This window comes from Peromyscus maniculatus, chromosome 22 (assembly GCF_049852395.1).
Source record: "Peromyscus maniculatus bairdii isolate BWxNUB_F1_BW_parent chromosome 22, HU_Pman_BW_mat_3.1, whole genome shotgun sequence".
Taxonomy (NCBI): Eukaryota; Metazoa; Chordata; class Mammalia; order Rodentia; family Cricetidae; genus Peromyscus; species Peromyscus maniculatus.
In genome coordinates this window covers 18,428,719-18,446,368 of record NC_134873.1, presented here as the reverse complement: position 1 = coordinate 18,446,368, position 17,650 = coordinate 18,428,719, and the positions used below count along the sequence as shown (strand labels likewise).

The following is a 17,650-nucleotide window of genomic DNA, read 5'->3' as shown; positions in this document are numbered from 1 at the left end:
GTCTGTCTGTCTGTCTTAGGGGCGGGGCATGTGCAGATGGCCATGGAGCACATGCAGAAGTGAGAGGACAACTTGTGGGAGTTTGCAGGTTCTCAGTCTTGCTGGCCAGCACTTTTACTCACTGAGCAACTTCGCTGGTCTTGGTTTAGTTATTAATCTATTTTCTGGTTTTCAGAGACAGGGTTTCTCTGTCTAGTCCTGGCAGTCCTTGAGCCCACCGTATAACACTGTAGATCACTGTAAATAACTGTTTCTTTTAGCAGACAGACCAGGCTGGCCTTGAACTCAGAGATTCCCCGAGTCTGCCTCCCAAGTGCTGGGATTGCACCACATTGCCCGGATCCTGGTTTCTGTTTTTAAATGAGACTTTCAGAACTCAAAAGTAATGTTCATCATGGAGAAAATTGGAAAGTATGAAGAAGAAAAAAAGAACTCAGTTCACTCCTTTACTCCTGCCTAGTCTTGTTTCCCCAAATCTGAATTATATGGTTTATTCAATCTGCATTTTTGTCGTTGTTGTTGAATGCTTCCCCTATATACATTTATTAGCTTACTTTGGGCTAGAATCTCACATTAATGGTTGCCTCCGATTTGCAGCAATCCTCCTGCCTCTGCTCCTTGTGTGCTGGGTTTATAGGCAGGCACCACCTTGCCCACTTTTATGGGATGCTCAGGATAGAACCTGGGCATCATGCATACTAGGCAGGTGCTCTTCCCGCCCACTTGGAATTTGTCTTTGTGACAGTATTGGTAGTTTCCCCTAACAAACATCTCTAGAAATAATATTTTGGTGGTGAGGAGTTTCTCTTCCACAGAAGTTTTACTTTCTACTTCAGGGACACCTCATTGACTGCTTCCTGTTAATGAAAGAGAAGATGCTATTTTAGTTAAAAGTATGCAAATCCCAAAATTAGTTAGGTGAATTAATTTTACTTACTTATTAGGCTTTAGTTTTTTGAGATCAGGTTTCACTTTGTAGCCCAGGCAGTCCTTAGCATTGGAAGCAGTAAGATTTCGGGAATCTCAGCAATCTTTATATCTTTTTGTTAACCTTTTTTTTTTTTTTTTTTTTTTTTGGTTTTTCGAGACAGGGTTTCTCTGTGTAGCTTTGTGCCTTTCCTGGAACTCACTCTGTAGACCAGGCTGACCTCAAACTCACAGAGATCCCCGCCTGGCTCTGCCTCCCGAGTGCTGGGAATAAAGGCATGTGCTGCTGCCGCCGCTGCCGCCACCGGGCATTTGTTTGGTTTTTGAGATGGACTCTTTGTAGCTCTGCCTAATTAAGAGCCCATTGTATAATCCAGGCTGGCCTTAAACTTGAGGTGATCTCTTACCTCAGCCTCTCCAGGGTTGGGATCATAAGCACATACTACCATGTCTGATTCAATCTGTACAGTACCTTGTGAATTATCTTTTGGGTTAAATAGTTTAATGATTGGGAAATTGTGACAACCAGGAAGAATAATTTTGCATCTGTTTTATTTTCTGAAATAATAAATTAGAACATTTACTTATTTTGTGCCCCAGATATCTATATGAAAAATAGTGTTTAAAAGACCGAGATTAGACGCCAGGGTGGTATTGGCGCACGCCTTTAATCCCAGCACTCGGGAGGCAGAGCCAGGCGGATCTCTGTGAGTTCGAGGCCAGCCTGGGCTACAAAACGAGTTCCAGGAAAGGCTCCAAAACAACACAGAGAAATAGTAGGCTGGGGAAATGGCTCAGTGTTTAAGAGCACTTGTACCCGAATGCACCTTTACAGAGTATCTCCTCCCCATTTAAAAAAAAATTATTTTACTTTTCTGCTGCCGTTTTGGGGGAGGGATGTCTGTCTGTGTGTATCTAGATGTGCATGTGGAGGCCAGAGGATGCTACTGTCAGTTGCTTTTCTCAGTTGCTCTCCCCTTTATTTACTGAGACATGGTCTCCCACTAAACTGGAAGCTTGCCAGTTGGTCTACATGTGTATCTGGCCAGCTTGCCCAGGCCTCCCCCATCTCCACTTTCCAAGTACTAGTATTATTTGTATGGGGCCACCATGCACACCTGAATTCAAAATTTTGTAAATTTATTTCATGTGTATGTATATCCTGTCTGCATGTCTGTGCACCACATGCACACCTGGGATTAGAAGAGGGTGTCTGGTCCTCTGGAACTGCAGTTACAGATGGTTGTGCTTTGTTCCAGGTTACTGAATATACTAAACTTAAAAACTTTTAAAATATGACTTAAAGAGTATTAATTACACCCTTTAAATCAAATATAGAAGCCCCCATGGTGCCTCATGTCTATAACCCAAACTCTCAGCAGGATCAGAAATTCAAGGCCAGGTTCAACTATGTAAAGTTTGAGGATGGCCTAGGCTACATGAAACTCCCTCAGAAATAAAAGAAAAAAACAATGCTATAAAATTTATATAAACTCTTTATTTAAATAAAAAAACAGAAGTAAGTAAGTAATTTCAGATGAGTCTAGTTTACTGAAAAGTGTGCATACTAAAATACTAGAGATGCTCAGTTTGGAGCTGGAGAGATGACTCAGTGTAAGAGCACTTGTTTCTCTTGCAGAGGACCGAGGTTCAGTTCCCAGCACCCACATGGTGGCTCACAACCATCTATATAACTCCAGTTCTAGGGGGTCCAATGCTTTCTGCTGACCCTGGACACCAGACACACATACATGCAGGCAAAACACTCATACATATAAAATAAAATAAATGTTTTAAAAAATGCTACTCAAGTTAGCTAAGATTGACATTTTGCTAAACATACAAGCAGGTGGAGGGTGTATATTACATAAAGTTCTATAATTTCTTTATGAATATCATGGATATCTTCTCATGGTAATAACTAAATTGCTGCCACCTTCCTTTTTTTGAGACAAAGTCTCATGATGGCAGGGTTGGAAAGAGTGTGCAAGTGCTAGCAAGCCAGTGCACAGACACAGAGACAAACTGGGACAACGTAGTGCATGTGCCCTATGCCCAAGGACCTACTTTATTGGACCTACCCACCCATCCACCCACCCACCCTATCTATCTGAGACAGGGTCTCTCTACATACCACTGGCTGTCCTGGAACTTGCTCTGTAGACTAGACTGGTCTTGAACTTGAGCTCCGAGATCTGTCTTTCTCTGCCTTCTAGTGCTGGGGTTAAAGGAATGTACCACCACTCCCGGCTTACGACATACTTTTTAAAACTAGGCCCGACCTTGCCGGGTGATGGGAGGCAGAGGCAGGTGGATCTCTGTGAGCTAGAGGCCAGCCTGGTCTACAGAGAGAGTTCCAGGACAGCCAAGGCTACATAGAGAAACTCTGTAACCAGGCCCTACCTCTTTAACATTTCCGCTGCATAATAAATCTATCAGATTGCAGATCCATCAGTGAATTTGCCCTTTGATGAAACCATGCCTTCATGATCCATTCACTTCCTTGAATCCCCCCACCTGAACACTGACTCATTAGGAGCCAAGTCTTCAACACTTGAGCCTTTTGGGGATACACTTATGTCAGAATTATAATGGTATCTGTGTTGTCATGTGCTAAAAATATTCCATGGCCTTTGAACACCTAAAATGGCCACTGTGATTACAAACTGCATTTAACATTTTATTTAATCTTAATTACTGCTAAAAATCAGTATGTGGGCCAGGCGGTGGTGGCACATGCCTTTAATTCCAGCACTCGAAAGGCAGAGGCAGAGGTAGGCGGATCTCCAGAGTTCAAGGCCAGCCTGGGCTACAGAGTGAGTTCCAGGACAGGCTCCAAAGCTACACAGAGAAACCCTGTCTCCAAAACAAAACAAAACCAAACAAACAAAAATATCGGTATATGGCTATTATTGGATAATACAGAATTAAAGTAATTTCCCATGTTTATTGACTATTATTACATTTTTTTTTTTTAAATAGGATTTCTCTGTGTAGCTTTGGAGCCTGTCCTGGAACTCTGTAGACCAGGCTGGCCTTGAATTCACAGAGCCTGCCTCTGCCTCCTAAATCCTGGGATTAAAGGCATGCACCACCACCACCACCACCACCACCACCACCACCACCACCACCACCACCACCCAGCTGACTATTTATTGTTATATTCAAACTGGGGATTGAATTTAGGGCCTTGTGTTTGCTAGCCAGGTGCTACATTCATGTGCACCCATAGTGTCATGCCTCTGACCCTCATTTTAAGTTTTGAGACAGTCTCACTAAGTTGTCCAGGCTGGACTTGAACTTATTGTGTAGCCCAGGCTGGTCCTGCATCAGTGTCCTGAGTAGCTGAGATTGTAGATGTTCTTCAACTTACAAAAATACAATATTTGTATTTTTTGCCAGTAAACTTTGCTATTCAGATTTTATCTTTAGTCTTTTTCTATGTTATTCCTGATCTTTAAAATTTTAGTTTTTATTTATATGTATGTGTTTGTCTCTCTGTGTGTATGCCATGTGGTGCAGGTACCTGCAGAGTCTAGAAGAGGGTGTTAGATATCCCAAAGCTGGAGCAGTGAGCTGCCTAGCCCAAACTTGGGTCCTGGAAGAACAAAATATTCTTTTTTGTTTGTTTGTTATTATTATTATTTTCTATCATCAGCTTGATACAGTACAAATTTTTATCCTAATAGTGAAATGTTTCACTGAGGCTTGCCCAGTGATTGAGTGATTCTTATAAGCCACAGTCATCCTAGGGTTCCCCCTGCTATGTAGCTTCCCTGGTTCTGTGGGTTGCAGTCTGATTGTCCTTTACTTTATATCTAGTATCCACTTATGAGTGAGTACATACCATGGTTGTCCTTCTGGGTCTGGGTTTCCTCACTCAGGATGATATTTCCTAGTTCCATCCATTTGCCTGCAAATTTCCTGCTGTCATTGTTTTTCTCTGCTGAGTAGTACTCCATTGTGTATATGTACCACATTTTCTTAATCCATTCTTCAATTACAGGGATCTAGGTTGTTTCCAGGTTCTGGCTATTGTGAATAGTGCTGCTATGAACATAGTTGAGCATGTATCTTTGTGGTATGATTGAGCATTCCTTGGGTATATGCCCAAGAGTGGTATGGCTGGGTATTGAGGTAGATCAATTCCCAATTTTCTGAGAAACCGCCATACTGATTTCCACAGTGGTTGTACAAGTTTGCACTCCCACCAACAGTGGAGGAGTGTTTCCTTTGCTCTGCATCCTCTCCAACATAGACTGTCATTAGTGTTTTTGGTCATAGCCATTCTGACAGGTATGAGGTGGTATCTCAGAGTCGTTTTGATTTGCATTTCTCTGATGACTAAGGTGTGGGGCGTTTACCCACCACCCCCACAGCTTCCCAGAGTTTTCTTGAGTGTGAGCAGCAGGAAATATTAGATAGAAGGATTTATAGCGGAGAATCTTGCGGAGATAAACAGATAGAAAATAAAGGATAGCCTCGAGAGGGCCTGGAACCTATTCCAACGGGCCCCCGACTGTCTCTGGTCCAGGGTTTTTATAGAGACGCCAAGGGGTGGAGCAAAAGACCTCCTCCCCCAGCACAGCCAAGTGCAGGCCATCTCAGACACCTGCACTCAGGCCCGTGGTCCTGATCATCCTCTATTCGGACCTGCTGGGTAAAGCCACGAGGAACCCCAGAACGGGCTCCCACACTAAGGATGTTGAGCATTTCTTTAAATGTCTTTCAGCCATTTGAGATTCTTCTTTTGAGAATTCTGTTTAGCTCTTTAGCCCATTTTTTAATTGGACTGTTCAGTATTTTGATGTCTAGTTTCTTGAGTTCTTTATATACTTTGGAGATCAGTGCTCTGTCAGATGTGGGGTTGGTGAGGGTCTTTTCCCATTCTGTAGGCTGTAGTTTTGTCTTATTGACTGTGTCTTTTGCCCTACAAAAGCGTCTCAGTTTCAAAACATCTCATTTATTAATTGTTGTTCCCAGTGTCTGTGCTACTGGTGTTATATTTAGGAAGTGGCCTCCTGTGCCAATGCGTTCAAGAGTACTTCCTACTTTCTCTTCTATCAAGTTCAGTGTAACTGGATGTATGTTGAGGTCTTTGATCCACTTGGACTTGAGTTTTGTGCATGGTGACAGATATGGATCTCTTTGTAATCTTTTACATATTGACAACCAGTCATGCCAGCACCATCTGTTGAAGATACTTTCTTTTTTCCATTGTATAGTTTTGGCTCCTTTGTCAAAAATCAGGTGTTCATATGTGCGTGGATTAATGTCAAGGTCTTCAATTCAATTCCATTGGTCCGTATAGAACAAAAGATTCTTAACCACTGTGTTCTCTCTCCAGTTCCTATATCCTGGTCTGTCTGTCTTTTTAAAGACATCTACCTCCCTACCTCCCTAGTGTTGGGATTTCCTTCATGTCAATTTCTGAGTGTTTTTATATATAAAGGTAATTTGTTATATTACAGATCTATTTTCCTGTTTTTTGTTTTGAATGAATTTGTGGAGATTTTTCTTTTCTGTACAGATTTTTTGTGTGTGTTTGGTGTGTATTATAAAAAGAAAGTCAGATGATATCTGACCTTCATTTGGGGTTTGTGCGCAGAGGACAGCTTTTGTGAGTTGGTTCTCTCCTCCTGAGGGTTTTGGAAAAGATCAGACTGAGGTCAGGCTTATTTGGCAAAGGCATTTACCTACACTGACCCATCTTATTGGCCCCTGTCCTGGGCATGTACTCAAGTGTGCACCCTCATACATAAGTACTTCAAGATTTACTTTTATTTGTGTGTGTCTGTATGAGTGTGTATCATGTGTGTGCAGGTGCCCACAGAGGACCTCTTGGAACTGGAGTTAGAGGTGGTTGTGAGCCATCTGACCTAGGTGTTGGGAACTGAACTGTGGTTCCTCTGCATGAGCAGGAAGTGCTCTTAACTGCTGAGCCATCTCTCTATCTAGCCCTGCACATCTACACATATATATTTAATGTTAATGGAATTAAATTGATCAGTCTTTAACTTTTCTTCTTTCTAGGTTTTGGGAATCCTATGAAATATTTTTCAAACCATTAAGAGATTATAAATTGTGGGCTGGCGATGTAGCTCTGTCCGAAGATTGCTTGCCTAACAAGAATGAATTGGTTCTATCCCCAGCACTGCATGGTTTCATGGCATGAACTGAGTTGTTGGTATAATCTTGTATGGGCTTAAGAGGTGGAGATAGGAGAATCAAGGGGTCAGAGTTATTCTCTGCTTCATAATGAATTTGAGGCATCTGGGCTTGAGATCCTTGGGAGAGGGTTTTTGGGGAGGGGGAAGGAGTGAGAAATGGGGATATTAAGTGATTTTATTCATTTAGATTTTGAGATAGGATCTCATGTAGATTAGGCTGCCTCGAACTGGCTGTATGTTTGAGGATGACCTTGAACTCCTGATCCTCCTGAGTGCTGCTGGGATTTCAGGTGGGCACCACCACGACAGGTTTATGTGGTACCTGGACTCATGCAGTGCTAGGAATGAAATCCAGGGCTTCCTGTATGCCAGGCAGGCAATGTGCCAGACGAGCCACATCCTCAGGCCTCCATCTGGAGTCTAACTCACTGATGTTTGAATTATGCAGTAGCTGGTTTATTGATACTCAATTTCAAATAACACTGTTCCTGTGGGCGCTGTTAGTACTTTCTGCTCCCTTTCTTCCTTCTTCGCTTTTGATTTGGTTTTGAGATAGGGTCTTTTTTGTAATCCTGCTGGGCCTGGCATTTGCCATGCATCCCAGCTTGGTCTCCAAACCAACAGTCAGTGTGAGCCACCAGCTTGACTCCAGTGAAATACATGAGCATGCTATGAAGTTTTCCCTACTGTGTATTTTGTGTCTTTATGTAAAAAGCAATGGGTAAAATAGAGAAATAATTTTTATCCTAGAAGGTGTGGGTTAACACCGGAGAGGCTGAGGCCGATTTGCCAGGAGCTTGGAGTCCACATGGGTTAGATAGTAAGTTTTAGGCCGTACTGGACTGTGTTGTGAGACCTTGTCTCAAAAAAACAAGCAAGAGAAGCCCAGCAGCCATGCTATGGTCTCTGTGTGAAAGAGGACAGGTGGCAAGCGGCCTTACAAGTTGAGCGAGTGTCAGCTGAGGTCCAGCAAAGACGACAGGGAAGGACCTTGGAGTGAGGACCGCACAGCTCAGCCGAGTTCATACTCTGCAGTGACACTTGGTTTTCACAGCGTGGTCTGATTCTAAGAGGGCCACTTCATCTGCTTGGAACCATGACACATAGAAATTGTGAGATAAATGTATATTCCTTTAACAAAAATTTGATAATACAATGTATAGTCATGAATAAGAATAAATATGTTGAGCCGGGCGTTGGTGGCGCACGCCTTTAATCCCAGCACTCGGGAGGCAGAGCCAGGCGGATCTCTGTGAGTTCGAGGCCAGCCTGGGCTACCAAGTGAGCTCCAGGAAAGGCACAAAGCTACACAGAGAAACCCTGTCTCGAAACACCAAAAAAAAAAAAAAAAAAAAAAAAAAAGAATAAATATGTTGTTGAAGCTGTGTAGTGGTAAGTTAATAAAATTTGAGTGTTCAAGGCCTCAGTGTTTAAAAATGGTGAGTAAAGACTGGAGCAATTTGGCCCAATGGCTAAGAACATGGAATGCTCCCCCTGCCCTCCAGACAGGGTTTCTCTGCGTAGCTTTGGAGCCTGTTCTGGAACTTGCTTTGTAGACCTGGCTGGCCTTGAACTCACAGAGATCCGCCTGCCTCTGCCTCCTGAGTACACCTCCGGGCAAGAACATGGAATGCTCTTGCGGAGGACCCATATTTGATCCCCAGTACCCATGGCTAGCATTTACAACCACCTGTAACTTGCGCTTCAGGGGGATCCAACTCCCTGAGTCCACAGACACCTGCATTCACGTGTATAGACACAACACATGTCCCCATACAAAAGTGAAAATCTTAAAGATGATGGATAGAAAATTTACAGATCATTGTAAAATGAGGCACAAGGTGAGGAGAAGGAAGACTGAAAAATGTCCGATATATTGCTAATTCAACTTTGAGTATTGTGAAGTACTGGAAGAGAAAGGCTGCAAGGGTGGAAGGTTGAAAAAAATCGACGTGACGTGTTTTTCTTCTGGGAATAGTAGCTTTTTATGCAGGAGCTAGCATGTCTGTCTGAGGTGGTTGGGCCGTGTGTGGGGTTTGTTAGAGAGGTTGGAAAGTCGAGTGTGCCTGGCTGGGTGTTTCCTCCCTTGGCCTTCCTTCACACGGTTGTCATTTTACGTTTCTTCTCCCCACATGTATTACACATGGAGTTCTCCAGCTGGACCTTGTTCTCAAATTCTGTTGGTCTCCTGAAGTGTAAGGAGCTTTAGTGTGCTTCTTTCACACAAAAGTTATACCATTTCTTTATTATTATTTGTTTTTGCTCATTTGGTGAGGTAGAGTCTTGCACTATAGCCTTAACTGGCCTGGAACTTGCTATGTAGGCCAGGCTGGCCCTGAGTGCTGGGATCTTAGTTCTTAGTCCTCATGCCTGGCTTACTTATCTTTAATGGTTTTTATTAGTCCACATTAAGTTATACATAATAATGAATTCCATTACAACATTTTCATCCATGTCCATGAATTTTTATCATTTTATCCACCATTATCCTGCCTTGTCTCCTCCTCCTGCTGATGCCCTTCCTCTTCCCTCCTTTCCCTTGTACTTTCTTTGCTGATAACAGTTTGGTGGCCCAGTGAGTTTTCATTTGGGTTGCTTACAGGTGCATGGAGGAGGGGTTATTGACGGGATTGTGGGCACTTCCCAGTGTAGCCACTGAAGAAAATGCCCCTTCCTCCTCCTCTGGCAGCCATTAACAGCCAAGATTTCCAGGAAGGGGGTGGCTCATGGGGCCACTCTCCACTTCTTTGGCTCTTTGAGATAGGGTCTCTCACTGTGAGAGCTAGTCCAGGCTGACCTCAAATTCCTGTTGATCTTTCTGCCTCCACCTCCTAGCCTTGCCTCATGGCCTCCGCTATTATCGTAGGTGTGAGCCACCACACCTTCTTTCTAAGTTGTCTCATTTTGTGTTTGTCGTCACCCCACATTGCTCTAGAGAAGAGAGTATACCTACCTTTTAGAATCATTGTTTTACTTATCACCATATAGTTCCCTTACTAACCTGTATATATTGCCATTGTCTTATGATACTACAAATTAGAAAGCCCATGAAAGATTATAATTTTGCATATAACTATGGAATGAATTTTTATATACACACACACACACACACACACACACACACACACACACACACACATATATATATATATAAACACAAAAAAGACTATATAGTTTTTCCATGCAGAGTTTCTCTGTGTAATAGCCTTGGCTGTCCTGGAATTCTCTTGGTGGTCCAGGCTGGCTTCGAACTCACAGAGATCCCCTATCTGCCTTCTAAGTGCTGGGATTAAAGGTGTGAGCCACCATACCTGGCATGGAAAATAATTTTGAAAGTTCAGGAGAAAGCCTATTATACTTACCATATATTTGCTCTTTATTATTTTTTTTTAATTTATTATTTTATGTGTATGGATGTTTTGCCTGTATGTATATTTGTATACTGTGTGCATGTCTGGTGCCCTTGGAGGTCAGAAGAGGGCATTGAATTCCCTGGAACTGAGGTTAAAAATGGTTGTGAGCTGCTATGTGGGTGCTAGGAATTGAACCAGAGTCTTCTGGAAGAGCAGCCAGTGAGTGCTCTTAACCTCTGAACCATCTCTTCAGCTCCCAACTCTTCATATTGTTTTTATATTATATTTTTTTTGAGATAGAGTCTCATGTAGCCCACACTGGCCTGGAATTCCCTATGGAGTCAAGAATGACCTTGAACTTCTGATCCTTCCACTTCTGCTGGAGTACGTCACTGAGTCCGACTTGTTCTTTCATTATTTATTGTTCAGATTCTGATAGTATTTCTCTTCTGCCTTGAAAACTTTTAGCTGTCTTTTAGAACATGGTCTCCTAGCAACAGACTCCTAGTTTCTTTTTTGTGGGAGAGATCCCTGATACCACCTCCAGGTTTAGTAATTCTGTAAGACAACACACGGGGCTGGGCTTTTAGTCAGACTAATCACTGTCATTTATTATGGCGTAGAATTCAGTCACAACTGGGTGCAGTAGAAGCAGGACATGGTGCATGGGCCTGTGACCTCAAAACTTGGGGGATATGGAGGCAGGATTTGGATTGAGACTTTGTTTCAAGGAGAAAACAACAAGGCTGGGAAGATGATTCACTTGGTCAAGTGTACACAAGCAGGAGGACCTGAGTTTGGATCCTCAGCACCCACGTAAAAAGCCAGGTATGGTATGTATGCTTGTAATCCTAGGACTGGGGAAGGAAGACAGGCAGACCCCTGGAATCCACTGGCCAGCAATGAGCCCCAGGCCTAAGTGAGAGAATGTCTCAAAAAGGAAGTCCAGTGGAGGGCTGCTAAGGGTAATGTACTTGAGGTTGACCTTTGGCATCCACCCACAGGTACACATGTGTGAATGTGTATTTACATACAAAACATTCAAATTGAAGTGGGTAGATAGATGGAAATATGCTTGAGGTGAAATTTGGAGGAAGGTTTCAAGTGGTTTCTGAGTAGGATCACAACTTAGTGCCTCCAGGAGTGAATTATGACAAGGAATAAAAGTAAAACGTCTGTCACGAAACAGTGCCAGGGAGTTTTTTTTTTTTTTTTTTTTTTTTTTTTTTATTGAGAACAGGTCAGCATATATCACAATTCTGAATTTCTAGAAGGAAAGCAGATGTTCACATAAATCACATGGTTTGTACAGGAAAATTTCTCTCCAAGTCCAAGTTCTCATATACCAGTCAATGGCCAGTTGTTGGAGGCAGGACAAAATAAGGACAGTAGTTACAGGCTTGCTCTGTTCTTTTCCTTTTCTGCACATATTCTCTGTAAGAGTGACTTTAGCTGCGTGGTGGTGGCTCACACCTTTAATCCCAGCACTTGGGAGGCAGAGGCAGGAGAATCTCTGATTTCAAGGCCAGCCTGGGCTACAGAGTGCCAGGACAGGCTCCAAAAGCTACACAGAGAAACTCTGTCTTGAAAAAAACAAACAACAACAAAATAAAACTTTGTTTTTAAATTTTTTTTTTGGCTTTTTAAGATTGTTTCGCTGTGTAGTTCTGGCTGTCCTGGAGCTCTTTCTGTAGACCAGGCTGGCTTTGAACTCCAGAGATGCACCTGCCTCTGCCTCCTGAGTGCTGGGATTAATTGTGTATACCACCACTGCCTGGCCAAGAACAACTTAGTCTTGTAAAATTGTTAAGTGTGTGTGTGCCTGTGCTTGCAGAGGTCCGAGTTAAATTGTATTCCCCTGGAGCTAGAGTCATAGATAGGTATTTGTGAGCTGCCTGATGTGGGTGCTGGAAAATGAACCTCCTCCAGAAGAACATTTTGTGCTTCTAACCACTGAGGCATTTATCCAGCTCCTGAGAATAACTTTATTTTACTTTCATTCAAGAAGGGTGTTTTGTTTTGGATAGGGTCTAACCCAGCTGGTTCTTCTTGCCTTAGCCTCTGGAGTTCTGCTATTCCAACAGGGGCCACCGTTCCTAGTTGAGTGTTCTTGCTGAGTATAGATTTTAAGGTTGGTAGTCCATTTCTATGGGTACTGAAAGGTCGACCTTTGTTTCCAGTGAGACACATACAGCTGTGTAGTTTTCAAATCATTTTTCTAAATATGTTACATAGTTTTTAATGGTGAATAAGGTTTTTTGTAAAACATAATTTAGTATTTTTTAATATGTTTGTGTAAGTGTGTTAGAACTTGAGTTACAGACAGTGGTGAGCTGCCATGTGGGTGCTGGGAATTGAACCCAGGTCCTCTGGAAGAGCAGTCAGTGCTCTTAACTGCTGAGCCATCTCTCCAGCCCCTGGAAAAGGTTTTTATGAACATGTTTGCACAGTTCTTTGTCTCAGTATATGCTTTTAGTTATTTTTTATTAGGAATAAATTGCTAGGCCATAGTTTTAGCTTTTTATTGTTGCTATTTTTTTTTTTTTGAAATTAGAACAGGCTGTCTTTAAATTCACTATATAACCTAGGGTGACCTGGGTTCAATCCCAGCACCTACATGGCAGCTCACAATCGTATGAAACTCCAGTTCCAGGGGATCCAACACCCTCACAGACATACACACAGGCAAAACACCAATCAATACACATAACATTTGGACTCTTGATCTTCTCTAGCCTCTTGTGCTGAGATTGTATATGTACATTACCACACCCAGGGTTTTGAGTTTTGGAGTTCTGTTCCAAGGCTAATATTACTTTTTTTTTTTTTTGCTTAAAAGATAAGAGCACTTTGATGTTCAATTATGATTAAATATTACCATGCATAATGAGAGAACTTTACACTATAAGCAAATGTATTTCCATCTGAATTTTTCTTATAAAATTCTAATTGTTTTTGTGTTTCTAATTGTGTTTGATTTATTAACATTTCTTCCTTTTATTAGTTTCCCTCTAAATATTAAGGGGGTGTGTTTTGCTTGCTTTTGACACAGTCTTGCCATATAGCACAGGTTGTCCTGGAATTCAAGACCCTTCTGCCTCAGCATGCAATTCTGAGCTCTTTCTTCTATTGCTTTCTTTGAATAAGTATTTTCTCATTGATTTTTCTCAGACAACTTTGTGTGTGATAATGTTTTCCTGTTTACTCCCGGCTTTTCTTCAGATTATGTTAATGAATGCATGCATGTTACTTCACATAGTACCAGCCTTATCACTTTTATGTCATGTATGACTCAATAAAGGTAGAATCCATGAAAGGGAATATTACATAAAGCAGACAGCTCTAGGTTAAAATAAAAACTTGTACAGAATAGGAAATACGGAGGGGACAAACAAGGAGAAAACCTTTAATCATCCCGCTCAGTGCCAGTGTTGTTGATAGTATAACTTACCTTCTTGAATTTAATTGTCTCCTCCTCCTCCTCCTCCTCCTCCTCCTCCTCCTCCTCCTCCTCCTCCTCCTCCTCCTGGAGTAACCTTGTCTGTTTGTGGCGTCATTACTATGTAACAGTCACTGACCTTGAAGAAATAATACTGGCTACTTGGAAGGAATAAGTGCTTCTTAACTTTGGGTGAAATCCAGCACAATTCACTAGACATAGGAAGAGTACGGCTTGAGTAGAGAGGACTGATATTAGAATGTCGGCATAATGGAGTTTAGAAACTTGTTAGAGTTCCTTCCCCTTGGTTCTTTGTGCAAGAGTCCCCTCACTATTTAGTTCTGTTTCCTCCCTCCCTCCCTCCCTCCCTTCCTTCTTCTTTCTTTTCTTTTTTTGAGACAGGGTTTCTCAGTATAACCCTGGCTGTCCTGGAGTTCACTCTGTAGAGCAGACTGGCCTAGAACTCACAGAGATCGCCCTACCTTTGACTCTGGAGTGCTGGGGTGAAAGGCGTGCACCACCATCTCCTAGCTAGTTGTGTTTGCAGTTTGAAGTGCCTGTGTTCCTTTCTCTCTCCTTCTGTTCCTCCTTCAGCGGGATGACTTTCCTGTGTAAAGTTCAGTTTCTAAGCTGTCACAGTGTTCGTATATAGTGAGTTTGGTAGGTGGGAAAGTAGCATCTTGACTTCATTTGGTTCCTCGGTTTCAAATATCAGGTAGTAGAAGTTTGGAGGATGAAGCAAATGTCAAAACTGTACCCGCTTCTCATGAGGGAATCAAAATTTGGAATGGCTAGGCTCTCCTTTTGTCTTGGTGTGGAAATTCATTTCTGTCATTGGCAAAAGTAGTTGGTTGACTCCCATTCCCTGTTTGATTTGATGTTCTAGGAAGAATTCAGTGTTAGTTGTTGACCTGGATGCCAGTTCACTGCTAAGTCTGCTGAATCTGATGCCTTTTCCTGATTAAATGGAGTCTGAGTTCTCACAGCTAGTTAAAGTAATTTTGTTGTTGAAAAACAGAATGTTTCTATTAACCTTGCAGATTAGACATTGTTGACCACTATAACTGCAGAAGCATTTTGGCCCTTTTTTAAAAATGTTTTTTTTTTTTTTCCGAGGCAGGGTTTCTCTGTGTAGCTTTGCGCCTTTCCTGGAACTCACTTGGTAGCCCAGGCTGGCCTCGAACTCACAGAGATCCGCCTGCCTCTGCCTCCCGAGTGCTGGGATTAAAGGCGTGCTCCACCACCGCCCGGCCTAAAAATGTTATTTTTATGTGTTTGAGTGTTTTTCCTGCACACTTGGTGCTGTTAAGGCCAGAAGAGGGTGTGGGATTCTTTGAAACTGAAGTTACAGAGGTTGTGAACCTTCATATTGGTTCTAGGAATTGAACCTGGATCATTTGGAAGATAATCCATTGTTCTTTACTGCTGAAATTTCTCCAGCCTGGCTCCCCCCCACCCTTTTTTTTTTAATTTTTAAAATTTTTTTTGGTCAAGATAAGGATTTTTCTCTGTGTAGCCCTGGCTGTCCTGGAGCAAACTCTGTAGACCAGGTTATCTTCGAACACAGAGGTCCACACGACACTACCTCCAAGTGCTGGAATTAAAATCCTGTGCTACCACGCCTGACTCAGATTTGACTTTTCTTTTTTTTTTTTAATTTATTTCAGATTTGACTTTTTTTTTTCCTCCTGTCCCATTAGCCACCTAGTTGGTTTGATAGTCATCTTGTGTATCTTGTGTAGCACAGACTTCCGAAACCTTAATCTGCTTGTGTTCTGGTTGATCTCTGTGACTACAAAGTATTAGTTATCCTGTTTAAGGCTTTTTGGTCAGTAAATAACTCTTCACTTGATCTTAGCCAAAAGGCCGAGAAGTGATAGTGAATAATTCTTATGCCAGACATTAAGAGATTATTATGTTATTAACATTTTAAATGTAAAATTAAATGATCCACGTTACACAAAATTCAGACTCTTCATTCATCTTTTCACTTCTTGAATGAACTTACTAGAGACTGATAATTTAAATCCTGCTTTTTGTTTTGTTTTGCTTTGCTTTGTTTTGTTTGAGACAGGGTCTTACTATATAGCCCTGGCCCACTTGGAATTTGCTATGTAGACTAGGCTGGCATGGAACTCAAAGGGATCCGGTGCCTGCCTCTGCATCTCTGGCTCCTGGGTGCTGAAAAAATAAAGTCCTGCACCACTATTTCTGGCTGAGGAATAGTGTTAGTAAGTCCTTTAGGAACCTTGTCCATTGCCCTTGAGTTCTTTGTCTCTTTTTTAAAAAATTATTTATTTATATTTTATGTGCATTGTTGTTTTGCCTGCTTGTATGTCTGTGTGAGGGTGTTGGGTCCTCTGGAACTAGGATACAAACAGTTGTTTGTGGCCGTGTGGCGTCTGGGAATTGATCCCGAGTCCTCTGGAAGAGCAGTAAGTCGGTGCTCTTAACAGCTGAGCCATCTCTCCAACTGTGCCCTTGAGTTCTTTATACTATTAATTTTTTAAAGATTTATTTATTTATGTATCTTATGTATATGAGTGCTCCATTTGCATGATGGAGAGGGCATCAGACAGAAGAGGGCATCAGCTCCGGATACAGATGGTTGAGAGCCACCATGTGGGTGCTGGGAGTTGAACTCAGAACCTCTGGAAGAGCAGACAGTGCCCTTAACCACTGAGCCATCTCTCCAGCCCTATACTGTTGATTTCTAATTTTTTTTTCATGTTTGATCATATTGTCATAAGAGTAGTTTGTTTAAATTGTGTTTTGTAGTTTGAACAGTTCCAGTAGAATTTTTTGTTTGTTTTTTGTTTTGTGAGACAGACACTGCCCTCCTGTGGTCAGAATAAGGTAGCTGTTTTGGAAAACTGCTAGCCTACATCTTGAGCTTGTGGTAAAAGAATATAATATGGTATGCCTTCCTTGGATCCTTCCCACCTTAAAGAGTTTTCCTCACTTTTCCTTAGTAAATCTACACTTGCTGTACTTTTAAAAAAATTGTAACAGTTTTGTATTTTTGCTCAGAAGTGTTTTGATTCTCAGGTTTTTCTAGTGTATGTATATATTTTTCTCATTCTTTATATTTTCTTAGGGAGATTCAGATAATTAAATATAAGCCAGGCTGTGGTGGTGCACTTCTTTAATCCTGGCATCAGAAGGCTGAATTTAAGGCAAGTCTGGTCTACAAAGCGAGTTCCAGGACTGTTACATGTAGAAATTCTGTCTCGAACTTCCTTTCCAAAAAAAAAAAAAAAAGATAATTAAATATAAACAAAAATGGTTATCGAAAGGAGAAACTGTCCTTTTTTATTATTAGTATTTATGTGTGAGGTCATGTGCACACAGCTCAGAAAGCAACTTGAAACGCAAGAGGCACTTCTTTCTCTTCCTCTCTCATGTGGCTCTGGGGGATTGAACTCAGGGTAAATGCTCTCACTTGCTGATCCATCTCACCGTCCCAGGTCCTGTTTCTGTTTTGTTTTGTTGCCCAGCTGTCGTGGAACTCATTATGTAGCCTAGACTGACAACAGTTTGTTGCAGTATTCCTGTCTCTCCTAAGTGCTGTAATTACAGGCACGATCCGTTTGGAGGGGGAGACACCCTCTCCATGTGTAGTCTAGGCTGGCTTCTAACTGGTACTGCTGTCTCTCCCTTGACAGCACTGGAATTAGAGTCACATACCATTCTGTCCAGCTTAACCAAAGGACTGTTGCGTGTAAACACAAGTGTTTCACTCATGATAGTTTACTCTTGGT

General features: G+C 41.9%; 1 protein-coding gene across 14 annotated transcripts in view; it reads left to right on the top strand.

Annotated features, from left to right (window-relative positions):
- Positions 1 to 17,650, top strand: part of LOC143270188 (putative Polycomb group protein ASXL2) — a 287,604-nt gene that overhangs the window by 1,253 nt on the left and 268,701 nt on the right. The window contains exon 1 of one of the 14 annotated variants that reach the window (XM_076559146.1): positions 3,880 to 8,209. The exons of the other annotated variants lie outside the window; for them this stretch is intronic. The gene's annotated coding sequence lies outside the window, so the exon portion shown is untranslated. Of the gene's footprint in view, positions 1 to 3,879; positions 8,210 to 17,650 lie in introns of those variants that run through there. 14 annotated transcript variants of the gene reach the window in all.